Here is a 12,906-nt window from a genome sequence, read left to right as displayed (position 1 = left end):
ATTTAGGTGGAATTCCAAAGGTTACCAAAATAAAAACCTAGCACTGAGACACTGAGTACTCAACTCTCCCCTCAGATCAGATCCAAGAAGAATGTGCCTTAAGGTTTTTTCAGTTTTTCCAATTTTAAGTTCAGTTCAGAGGGAGCAGTTTAACCCTCAAGAAATTTCATCAGCGTTCTAATACATACGTTTTTATAAATAAGCTTGCCTAACATAAGCAATTTCATCTGATGTAGTGCATTTTTGAGTGATATTTTCACTAGCATACACATTTGTACACACACACACACACACACACACCGGAATATGCCTTTTCATGCACATTACTTGGTTGGAGAACTTTGCTGCAAAATCCAGAGAACTTCAAATATTCAACAATGGCAGTGTTTCTGTTAGCCTATGGTTCCAAGGAGTGTGAATTACTGAATATTCACCTTACATACAAACTTAATCAAGTCTTCTCCCTCATCCTTAATCAAACCCAGATTCTCAGTCTGGATGATCTGAGACCATGCAAGTAGGTTGGAAAATGATGCTTTACATTTGCCTTTCTAGATTATTGCAATTTTAAAGGTGGGCCAGTATGATGAATGTTGTAACGCTAGACTAAATTTTATTTCACAGCTTGATCTTCCTTGGGTGCTCAGGATCTAATTTCTTCCCGTATTAAGGTGACAGGGAAAATTATCCTCGTCAGACTGATTAATGACTTGGGTGGCTTTTTGTCCTTTTCTCTCTCTTATGAAACCATCTGTTTTATCTTCACTCAAATTGTTTGTCTTTGCACACCATGCACAAAGTGATGTCCTTTGTTGGATCAATTAATATGCAGCATGTTGGAAGGGAGATACAAGTAGCACAGGGCTGTTCTCCAAGATCACAATGAAAGGTAGCATTACATGGCAGGCTGATATGAACCTAGAAAAAGGATTGTCCTTAGAAGCAAAGCAGCAAAATGGGTGAGAACTGAAGAGGAGGAACACACCTTTGGTTAGATCTGTAATCATGTACAGCCAGTTTTCCCACCCTCCTCTTTGCATATTGCAGAACATCAGCGGGACTGGAAGAAGCATCCCAAGGTAGCTGGTTGGTGCATTTACCCTTTTCATTCATTCATTGCATTTGTATCTCACCTTTTTCTCCAAGGAGCTAAAGGTGGCACGCATGGTTCTCTCTCTCCTCATTTAACCCCCACAACAACCCTGTGAGGGGGGGTTAAGTTGAAATTACTTGCCCAGGGTCACTCAGTGAGCTGCATGGCCAAATGGGACTCGCAGGTCCCAGTCCAACACTCTTAACCACTACACCACACTGGCTCTCCATTTTGGTTTTTTTGGTTTTTTGTTTTTTTAATCATGATTTTTATTGAGTTTTCCATATTTCGTTTCATTACATTACACATATCTACAGCTTACATTATTACTCAAAAAGAGTGTTGACCTCCTTCATTCCCTCTTTTCTGACATCCCTATAACTTTAACATATCTATCGCATTTCAATTCCACATTACCAAACATTTCATGTTAAAGCTACAAACGTTTTCAAATGTTTACAATTTTCTTTCAAATAATCAATAAATTTGCTCCAGTCCTTTTGAAACCTTTCATCAGGTCGATTCCTGATTTTCCCCGTCAACTTCGCCAGTTCCATGAATTCTACCATCTTTATCTTCCAATCATCCAGGGTGGGGAGTTCTTGCTGCTTCCATCTTTGAGCCAGGAGGATTCTTGCAGCCGTTGTGGCATACATAAACAAATTTACATCTTTTTTGTGAATTTCCTTGCCAATTAACCCCAATAAAAATGCCTCTGGTTTTTTGCTAAATTATATTTTAATACCTTTTTTAATTCGTTGTAGATAATATCCCAGAAGGCCTTAACCTTAGTGCAGGACCACCAACTGGCTCTCCATTTTGATGTTCCAGCACTCACTACCATGAACCACAGAGCCCACGGTGCTTCCATGTTCAACCACATGGGCCAGCAGTAGAAGGATCAGCATGGAGATATAGTGAAAGCAATCCTAAAATGGGCAGGAATTGGAGTGAAAAGGGAATGTGGCATCTCCTATTTTAAAATTTGATGGATGGTAGGACTTACATTTTCTTGGAAGTGTAGCCCACCAGTGTTGGGCAGCTGGGGTGAAAAATTCAATTGGTGAGAGTTTTATTTGGATACGGCCCATAGGGTTGCATCCAACTTGGTGCACAATGAAGTGCAATGGAAGTTCCTCTTTCTCTCTCTTCCCTGTGCCCCCAAAAATGTGCTAATGTTCCATCCCTCACCCTCTGGAGCAGATTTTGCAGCTGAATAGGAGGGCTGTAGTGGAAAGGGAAAAGACGTTCTGTTGTGCAAGCGGAAATCTGTTGCAGAACCTCAGCATTACTTAATTTTGCCCCAAAGGAGGAATATTTGAACTAGCCAATGACATATCAGAGAGAGAGGAGAAATGTATTTTTTGTGCAGGCAAACAGCCAGATAGTAACACAACAATGCCCTACTTGTTCTCTTACTTTCGTCAGCCAGCCATATTCCTCTACATACTATAGATCAGGGCTCTAATGTGATTTCTTATGAGAGAAATATGGAGATATCAAATAACTGCTTTGTTAACAAAGAGGTTTCACCCTCCCCAGACATCTCTCTACTGCAGATTTTTGAAATGCCATGGGAAATGTTTGTTAATGACTATGAGTATTCTGTTTTTCCACCCTTCCCTCTGCTTTCTTCCCTACAAAAAACAAAATTATTCAACTTCCGTTTATATACTTTGGCCTTTGGTCCGGCTGTTGGGACAAAAATATATGAAAGCTGACACAGTGACTCTAAACATGGCAGTCTCCCGAAATCAATGCTCTTTAACATTTAGTAGTTGGGGAATGCAAACAAGACACTGTTTTTAAAAGGAACACGAACTGGCACATGGAGACAATTATCCCATAGGGAGGATGCGCTCAAGCTAGGACAATGGAAGAAGTTGATGGGGAAACAAAACAGGAATAGACAATTCCATAACCTCCCCTTGTCTCAGTCCCCCAAGACTGAAGACAGAATAATGATAAATATAGAACATGCTGACTGGCTCACACCAGACCAGATAGGTTTCAATTACATGTTCTTGCACAAGAACTACCATGATCTCCAGACCTGATGCAGAGATTCTCAAAATGTGGGGTTGGCCTCCCTTAGGAAAGGCACATTCCAGGAAAAATAGGATTCTGAGACAGGGAAAGGACTCGGTAGTTAGAGCACATGTTCTGCATGAATCATAAAATTATACAATTGCAAAGTTTGAGAAACTTGACAAGACGTGCAGGGTTTCTTAGAGGCTATCAGAAAGAAGCTATATGCATATCACTCAAGAAACCACAATCCAATGAAAACGGGTGTAGTGAGCTCCCAAGCCCCTGACTCAAATCTTATTGTAGGCACAAATTTACTAGGAGTCATAGGTATGCCATCAGTTTCTCAGCCTCTGTCTTCTCTCCACTGCCATCAATTGGCAATACGGAGATAATTACAGGCCTGTTGTACAAATAACAGAGATATTATGTGTGATGTAACTTTAAATGTGCTGTACATGCAGGCCCTGCTTACTGAACACAATCCATTCCCACAATCATTTGGTAGACAAGTGTTTGCATAACGAGCCCACGGTGTCCATTGATTTCTATGGGAACATTCCTAATTCAGGATTGCTCCAATCTCCCCACCCCTACTTTCCCCTCCAATGGTTTCTTCCTGAAATGTCTACAGCCAACCAACAAAGAGAGACAAAGGGGGGAACTTATTTTTCCAATAGCTCCTGCTCTCTGTTTTACCCAATCTTCCCCTCCCTGAATGGCTTCTGCCCCAAAATGGCTGCCGCCAACCAGCAAAGCAGAAACAAGCAAGAAACTAAGGAAGTGGGCCAACTGTCTGTTTGGATATCAGAATCAGAACCTGGAGTGTATAGTAGAGTTTGGGGATAATTATGTTTGGATAAGTGACCTTTCGCATAGCAAGCATGCAGATAGCAGGAGCTGCTTGCATATAAAATATTGTAATAATCACTGCCACCTCATTTCTGACACACCCTTCACCAGTACGTCCCATTACAACAATTTAAAGTTCAGTATTAAAAAAAACAGTTAAATGACCGTCATAGGACTAGGGTGGGTCCTGAAAACACACATTTCAGGTGACAAAGGTCAGGGTAAGAGGTATTTCATGATGAATCATGCTGTGATATACTAGAAGGGCTGATCACACCACTAGGTGGAGTGAGTTTGTTGCCCAGGCAGCTGATTTTGGATGCAATGGTAGCAAATTGTGATTTCATTTATTATTGCTGTAGTTTTATTACTGGGAAGAGACCCTGAGGCATTTTCTGCCAAAAATAATTGGACCAGCCTTGGGTACTATACATCATGGATTTGAGGGTAAGGGCAGTACTTACTGTTCCCCTTCTGTGTGATCAGGGCGGCAAAGGTGGCAAAGGCTCTGTGTTTGCTTCAGATGGGACGTTGCCTGCTTCCGGTGGAAATGCAACCAAGCAAGAACTCAATCATTCCCTGTACTATTGGTCTAGGACAAGAGACTTCTTTTGTTCTCATATTTCAGCTGGGGGTAGCTTTTAAATTTGCTGTTGGCTTCTCTACCCTAAAGAATTGTGCTGTAACCCACCGTGTGATCTTCAGTATATGAATTTAATAAACAATGTTGTTGTTTAGTCATTTGGTCATATCCGACTCTTCGTGACCCCATGGACCAGAGCACGCCAGGCACTCCTGTCTTCCACTGACTCCCGCAGCTTGGTCAAACTCATGTTAGTAGCTTCTGTAACACTGTCCAACCATCTCGTCCTCTGTCGTCCCCTTCTCCTTGTGCCCTCCATCTTTCCCAACATCAGGGTCTTTTCCAGGGAGTCTTCTCTTCTCATGAGGTGGCCCAAGTATTGGAGCCTCAGCTTCAGGATCTGTCCTTCCAGTGAGGACTCAGGGCTGATTTCCTTAAGAATGGATAGATTTGATCTTCTTGTTTCTCTTGTCCCTTTGCCACGACAAGGCAGTGATCCATGAAAGAGTAATACACAATGATAATAAATAGGCCAACCACTACTATATCCTTTGGTCAAAGCCCTTCCTGAGACTTTAGAAGGGCATTGTGGGGAGAAGACTTAAATGAATTTGAAAATCTTATCTTATTTCCTTGTAGCTCTTAAAAGCAGGAGCATTTCTACATTTTATATATTTTTTGTATCACATTTTCCCCACCAGGGGGAGCATGAAGTCCTTGCTGTTGAAAACAAGGCAATGATTCAGATATAAAGCATTTGATTTATTTTTCTGACTAAAATTCAGGAATATTTGTTTGGTCTGAGTTTTGTTTACTTCAGGTTCCCCTGAGATTTATTTCCAAGCTCTACAAGTGTGTGCGCACGCACACACACACATACATACATGGATAAAACCACGCTTTTACAAGCCCAGTTGTCCTCTGAAGCCTCGCTGGCCAAGCCCAAGATGACAGCCATGTTTTCATTAGAACAATCCTAGCTGAGCAAATACAGAGCTCAGATAGGAAAAACTGAGGGCTCAGTACTTCTGACTCAGGACAAACTCCCATTTTCTCTAGTGAAGTCATTTCCTTGTGACTCGTCTGGGAATATCCACAGATAATGGTTTACAGAATTTTGTGTGTGTCAACAATGAAATTATTCCTCTAAAATGGCTTCATTCCACTCCAAAGAAGCCAGAAATACACAACCGCACCTCTCTTTCCATCAAAAAGCTATCAACTGTTGGTCCCCACAGTGAAATACATTCACATTTTAAAATAAACAAGTGCAGTTGATGTGGCTCCTGTTTGTCTTCCATGGGGTTTCTCTGCTTGTTTGCCATGGTCTCATTTCTTTGTTTATTCACTCAAATCAATGTTTGGGATTGTTTATATATTTTCGTCTACGTTGCATTGTGTTGAAAAGCTCCTTGTTTGTTCTCTGTCTGCCCTTGACTTCACTGGCTAACTGGAAAATAAATAACTGTCCATTTGTAGCTGAGTTTGGTGGGCAGACTAATGTAACTACACAATGCGAAAAAGATTTGAGGCATTCATAAATCAAAGGAAGGAAGGAAGGAAGGAAGGAAGGAAGGAAGGAAGGAAGGAAGGAAGGAATCCTAAAATAAGCTTTGCTATGTTTTCATCACACCACCAAGCTATGGGTCGTATTCACTCAGTGTAAACCAACTGAAATGAATGACCATGGCTAACTTAAGTCCATTCATTTCAGTGAGTCTACTTTGAGTAGACATTTGTTGACTACAATCCTATAATTCCCATGATTCTTCAGGGTAAGCCAAATTGGCCTATAAAAGAGATACATTTATAGTTTTGGCATGACCTCATTGTCCGTCTTTGCAGAGAAAAGCATTATATTCAGATGTCAATTATTTTAGCAATGAACAACCCACTGCGGAAGTGCAACTCATTGTGTTTGTATTTCTAAACAATCTTATCTTCTGGATCAAGCTCAGGGGAAACTAAGGTGGAATCTACACACATATAAAAAAGCTGTGAAAATGTTTTTTTAATTAAAAAAACATTTTGAAAAATACATTGAATTTTGCATAGCTCACTTTTGTCATCTAGTGTCACATTTGTACATTGCACTCTACAACACATTTAAGATGCTTTATTTGCAGCTGTGTAGCTGAGTCCCAATTCACTCTGTCTACAGCAGAAGTCATTTGTGTAGAGTTGGTTAAGAATGGGAGAGCATTTCAATTCAGTTTCATTAAAGTACAATCGATTTCATACATTCCAAACAATGTCAGCACCAAAACAAGTATAACCATCGAAATCTTCACTTATCTGAATTTTTCAAGGGAGTTCTCCAGCCAGACAATATTTACAAAAATGCATCTATTGCTGGAAATTATGTACTAAAGTGCATTATATTAGGAGAAATCACTAGCAAAAATGCATACGTTATTCAAAACTGTATACAAATATGTGTCTTAGGAGAAATTCACACTAAAATGCTGAATAATTTTCATGATTTTTTTTTCAAATTGCTAGTTGTGCAGGATTGAATTTAAGAATGGAAAAATGAGAAACTGAAAGAAACAAAACTGACAAATCCTTCCATCTCTAGTGCTGATGGGGCTGTAGATGGGACATCATTAATCCGCCTCCCATAAAACAATTTTTGCCATGTTTTAAATTTTATTCTCCTTTTTTGAAGTACAGTGGTACCTCAGGTTAAGTACTTAATTCATTCCGGAGGTACGTTTTTAACCTGAAACTGTTCTTAACCTGAAGCACCATTTTAGCCAATGGGGCCTCCCGCTGCACCGCCGGAGCACGATATCTGTTCTCATCCTGAAGCAAAGTTCTTAACCCGAGGTACTATTTCTGGGTTAGCGGAGTCTGTAACCTGAAGCGTATGTAACCCAAAGTGTATGTAACCCGAGGTACCACTGTAACATATTAATGTATATTCAACCAAATAATGGAACAAGTTCTGATTTCTCACTCTGGGTTGCCTGAACACCAAAGTGGAGAATAACAACCAAGAGAGACTGGAACAGTCTGGAGGAAACTGAGGACCCCCTCCTCTTATGCCAGATATGAAAGCTCAAATCTCTGTTTCTGAAGCGGGAATTAAAAATACCCCACAACAATTAGAAATGAGAAGAATAAAACTAAGCAGTGTTAACTTGTCAATTTTAATCAAAACCATAACTTTTCAACTGCTTGGCCTTCAGCCACCCAGCCACAATGTCCCCCCTTGTCCTCCTGCCATTCATAGCTCAGCATAGCCCATGAGGACAAAAACAAGCAAAAAGTAAGTATATCTTGTAATGCCAAAGTAAACACAAGTGTTTATTATTTTTTGCTGGAGCAGAAATGTCAAGGATTCACCCAGCCTTTTCTGTTCATAACCTACATGCCCCTTGTAGATACCTGAAATATGTCACCTCCACAAATTGTATACATCCTGATGAATTAAGCAGGTGGGGGAAAGTGAAGAAGAAAAATCTTTGTGTGGCCATCGAGAAAGGTGGTGTTGATTTTATGGTTGGCTGCTGCTAATACCACCCAGGTTCTTATTTCAGGCTGTGGCCATATTTAGTGCACAGATTTCTAACCACTTCTTTTTCACAGCCCTGCAATAACATATAGTCTTTTAAAAATGTATACAGATAAAAATGAATGAGCCATTGGAATGAGGTGTGAGGATCGGAATAATTCCCCAAACCTTTCCACAATGTTGGTACAAATATTAAGTCTGTCTGAGTAAAATGCAATAGTCCTTTTTCTGGATTGAAACTATCCCATCTGCAGCATTATGTGTCACAACTGTATCCTTCTAATGGCTCAGTGCAGTGTACACCCAGTTCTCATTTTGCCTCACAACAACCCTCTGAGGTAGGTTAGCAAAGGCTGCAATCTTAAATGCACAAATCAATAAGTCCCATCAAACTAAAAGGGAAACATACAAAAGATTGCTCTGTAAGAGGATTATTCTTACTTGGGCCAGGTCAGTATTATCCCCACATTCCACATGGGGAAGCTGAGGCTGCAAGATTAAGACACCCCTAGTGCATTTCTAGTTGCGACATTTCAACCACTTAGTTCTCAGCTCACATTCTTGGGAATGTTTATGCTATGTGAAGTTTAAAATGGCTCTAAACCTCTCCCATTCTCTGTGCAAATATTTGATCATTGTTAACACAGAAGAGAAGAGTGGTGGTTTTTTTTTTTATTGTGTATGAGCGTTCTAGACTATAGGTTTTACTTTCAAATTACATACCGTATTTTTCGTCCCATAAGGCGCACCTAGTTTTTTTGGGGGGAATAAAGGGGAAAAATTATTTTCCCCCCAGGCGCGGGGCTGGGGCGGGGGAGGCCCGCCCGAGCTTCCCCCGACCCCAGCCCCCAAACAGGCAGCTCTCTGCAAGCCATGGGAGCCCAGCGCTGGCTCCTGCTGCTTGCGGAGAGGTCCGCGAAGCCTGGACGCGCTGAGCTCAGCGCGCGCAGGCTTCGGCATGCAGACAACTCTCTGCAAGCAGCGGGAGCGCTAACGCCACTTGCGGAGAGGTCCACGAAGCCTGCATTCGCCCCATAGGACACACACACATTTCCCCTTCATTTTTGGAGGGGGAAAAGTGCGTCCTATAGGGCGAAAAATATGGTAATCACTGTAAACCTCATAGTGGGGATTACAGTGGTACCTCTACTTATGTGCACCTCTTCTTGCGTATCCTTCGGGATACGCATGCAGCAAACCCGGAAGTATATTTCCGGGTTTTGTCGTGTGCGCATGCACAGAAGCACTTTTTTGCGCTGTGCACGTGCAGAGAAGTGGCACCTCCAGTTGCGTAAACCTCGAGATCTGACTGGAGCTCCGGAAAGGATCCCATCCACAACAGGAGGGACCACTGTATATTCTATTTTTGTAAGGTGGTCTTCAATAAATGTGTCTCTACAGTGCATGGGTATCTATTTGGGCAGTGGGACTTTTCCCCTCTCCCCACCCCCTCCCCAGATCTGCTCCAGGGTGTTGGCAGAACCCCTAAAACAAATTCAAGGGGCACTCAGGGTGAGTTGTTATTCAAGCAGAAATCCTTGCACTAATAGGGACGTGACTTAGCCCTTTTTTCAGTCACTAGGTGGCACTAGGCTTAGTTGTGTCTGGACAGAGTCAGGAGTTTCCTCTTGCTGTTTTTCTTCTCTGGCTTCCTGACTAGTCTGACTCCCATGCAGCTTCATAGCTAAAGGGGGATTAAAAATCTGGCTTCCCACATCCAAAGACAACACTCCTGTCATTCTACTAGTGACTCCTCACAACGCCCTTCCCTCCTGTACAAATTAGCACAGCTTCAAGCCCTCACCACTAAATGTTCATGCGTGTGCTATTTTATTAAATGAGGCTAAAATACTAAAAAGCATATTTGCTATAGCTTCTATGTAAACTAATCAGACAAATTAATTGCAGGATTTGATATAAAGGCCTGCTTCTGTTTAAAAATTCCTGTGCAGGAAATACTACCAATTCTGGTAAGACAAAATAAGCAAGCAAGTTTCAGTGAAGCTATTTTGATAACCTTTTAAAATAGGTGGCTCACCATCATCAAAACAATATTGCACTCTCAAATACAAAATCTACGTGTAATTTCCTAGCTGAAATGCTGCCTATGGTAACATAACCACATAAGGCAAGTCCTGCAGTTTCAGATGTGGGGCTCATTCAGACAACTGGCTTATTAGACATTCATCCTGCTTTTGTTCCACTTCGTTCGCAGGGCAGTTATATGACAGTGTTAATCCTGATTTTCTTGTGTGGTGGTTGTGGGTCTTCCTGTGAATCATTCATTCATCCTTCATGTGTATGCACATATAGAAATTGCTGGGGAAAATAAAATCCTACACTTGCATTCCCAGAAATTGATGTGTTCTCTTAAGTTCACTGACTTTGCACAGAAAGAGGGGACTCCCTGTGGCTTTTCCTTAACTTTAGGAGTCTTTAGAGGAAGCGAGTCTTTAGGGGAAGAGATTTCCAATGGCCAAGCATGAGAAAGGGCCATAGCTCAGTGGTGGAACTTCTGCTTTGCATGCACAAATTCCCATGTTCAATCTCTGACAACTCCAGGTACAGCTAGAGAAAAGTAGCGTCTGAAACCCTGGAGAGCTGCTGCCAGCTAGTGCAGAGAATACTCAGCTGGATGGACCAGTGATCTGAATTCAGGCAGCTTCCTACATCCATATATACACCATCCAGAAGATGTTTTTATTAAATTGTCATTTGCTAGTCAGGGAGGGGGTAGAATAATTATCATACTGCTATCTGTCCTGAGCCCTGTCCAGAGAAATGCAAAGAGATGGTGAAGCCTAAAGCCAAAATGAAATGGAGTAAGTATTGGTCTAGACCAGGCATCCCCAATCTCAGCCCTCCAGCTGTTTTGGGACTACAACTCCCATCATCCCTGACCACTGGTCCTGTTAGCTAGGGATGATGGAAGTTGTAGTCCCAAAACAGCTGGAGGGCTGAGATTGGGGATGCCTGGTCTAGACGCAGCCTGTTACTCAGTCCATGGATCGGCATAAGCTGAATCGCAGGACTAAGTTGTGGCTTTACTGATAGCAGATAAAATATCAGCAATATATATCACACATGGACTGAAATTTTCATCCCTTATTCCCTGCTGGCCCATTGGATAACATTCCTGTAGTAAATCACAACACTGAAAGTATATTTCATTTTACTATCAAATTTCAGTCAAGCGAGACATAAGACACTATGAAATTATTCACATATACTTGAAAAAGAGCCACCTTTTAGATACATTAGCACACATAAATTTATGGTTCCATTCACTAAATTTATTTTGCAGCTCTCTTGTTTTATGCTATTTTGTTCTAGTCAAGTGGTCTCTGTGGAGCAGTGAGTCACTGGATCTCTTCGACTTCTCAAGCAAACAAAGCCAAGAAAGAAAGAAAAATTATCACCACCCTGGTTCCGGATCAAATAGGGAGAGTAGCTGAAGTTACAAAGTCCATTGTATGAGTGTATATAGAATGAGGGTAACACAAGCTGTGAGTTGCAGCAGCACGGTTTGTCTTGGCTCCAGGGAGCACCTTCAATTTTTCGGGTATCTCAATTTTCATATAAAATACTTGTATGTCATAGCTGTGGAGACAACCTTGAAAAGCATGCCTGCCTTATGCACCCTTAAAAGCATGAGCACCCACACAAACCCCCATTTTAATTTTAAATCTCATGTTTTTCAGCCAGGCTTGTTCGAGCTGCGAGTAACAACAGAGCTTTTGTTCACTCTCCTGGCTGTAACGCAGCAGTTGGGAGCAATAGAGGCCTGTCAGGAAAAAGCTTTCGAAACAAGGGGCATTCTGAGGCAGTCATGACTATTCTATGGAGTGGGGAATCACATATCTGAAAATAACCCTTAGAAAAACAAGGGAATTCTGGTAGCCCCAGGTTCACCTCACTTGGGGGCCTCTGTCCCCTGCAGGCAGCAAGGTCTCATGGATCAATTTCCTGCTCAATCTGAGCTTTGCTGTGGATATGACACACAGAAAAGCATGGCTTTATCACATGATCTTTTGAAGAAACCAGAGTACTCTCACAAGTCATTCACATCCATGCCTGAAGACCTCTAGGAAAAATAGCAAAAGCCACAGAGCTGCCCATCTCCGAGGGCTGTGTCCTGTGAATTTTTGCTCACTATTAGTTCGTTGTCTCCATGACTGATCAGCTGATCCGCATACCCATGTCTGACATACACATAATTGAGGCTATAAATTCCTCAATTCCTCATAGTCTACCTTTATTATACAAGTGAATGATGGGTTCGCTCCCATGAGTGAAAATAGTAAAGTCGTTGTGGTACTCCACCCAATGTCTAAGGAACAATACAACAGCTCACACAACCTCCAAGGAAGAATATGATAATGTACCCAATCACTAATGGAGTAGACTTGGTCCATCTAGTCCTATACTGTTTACTCTGACTGGCAGTTGCTTCCAAGGCCTCAGTCAAAGGTCTTTCATAGATCCACTACCTGGAGAACTGGGAACAAAGTAAAGGTAAAGGGACCCCTGACCATTAGGGCCAGTCGTGGCCGACTCTGGGGTTGCAGTGCTCAAGTCGCTTTATTGGCCGAGGGAGCCAGCATACAGCTTCCGGGTCATGTGGCCAGCATGACTAAGCTGCGAACCAGAGCAGCGCCGTTTACCTTCCTGCCAGAGCGGTACCTATTTATCTACTTGCACTTTGACGTGCTTTCGAACTACTAGGTTGGCAGGAGCAGGGACCGAGCAACGGGAGCTCACCCTGTCGCAGGGATTCGAACCGCCAACTTTCTGATCGGCAAGTCCTACGCTCTGTGGTTTAACCCACAGCGC

The 12,906-nt window shown here is 42.0% G+C and overlaps 1 long non-coding RNA gene across 1 annotated transcript in view; it reads left to right on the top strand.

The window, feature by feature from the left end:
• The window catches only part of LOC310839046, a 202,654-nt gene extending 201,051 nt beyond the window's left edge, over positions 1–1,603 (top strand). The window contains exon 2 of the long non-coding RNA XR_014561310.1: positions 457–1,603. This is a non-coding gene — a long non-coding RNA (uncharacterized lncRNA). The remainder of the gene's footprint in view (positions 1–456) is intronic.
• Positions 1,604–12,906: the final 11,303 nt, after the last annotated feature.

This window comes from Podarcis gaigeae, assembly GCF_964106915.1.
Source record: "Podarcis gaigeae genome assembly, chromosome: 2".
In the NCBI taxonomy this organism is placed as follows: Eukaryota; Metazoa; Chordata; class Lepidosauria; order Squamata; family Lacertidae; genus Podarcis; species Podarcis gaigeae.
This window is presented reverse-complemented; position numbering and strand designations above follow the sequence as displayed.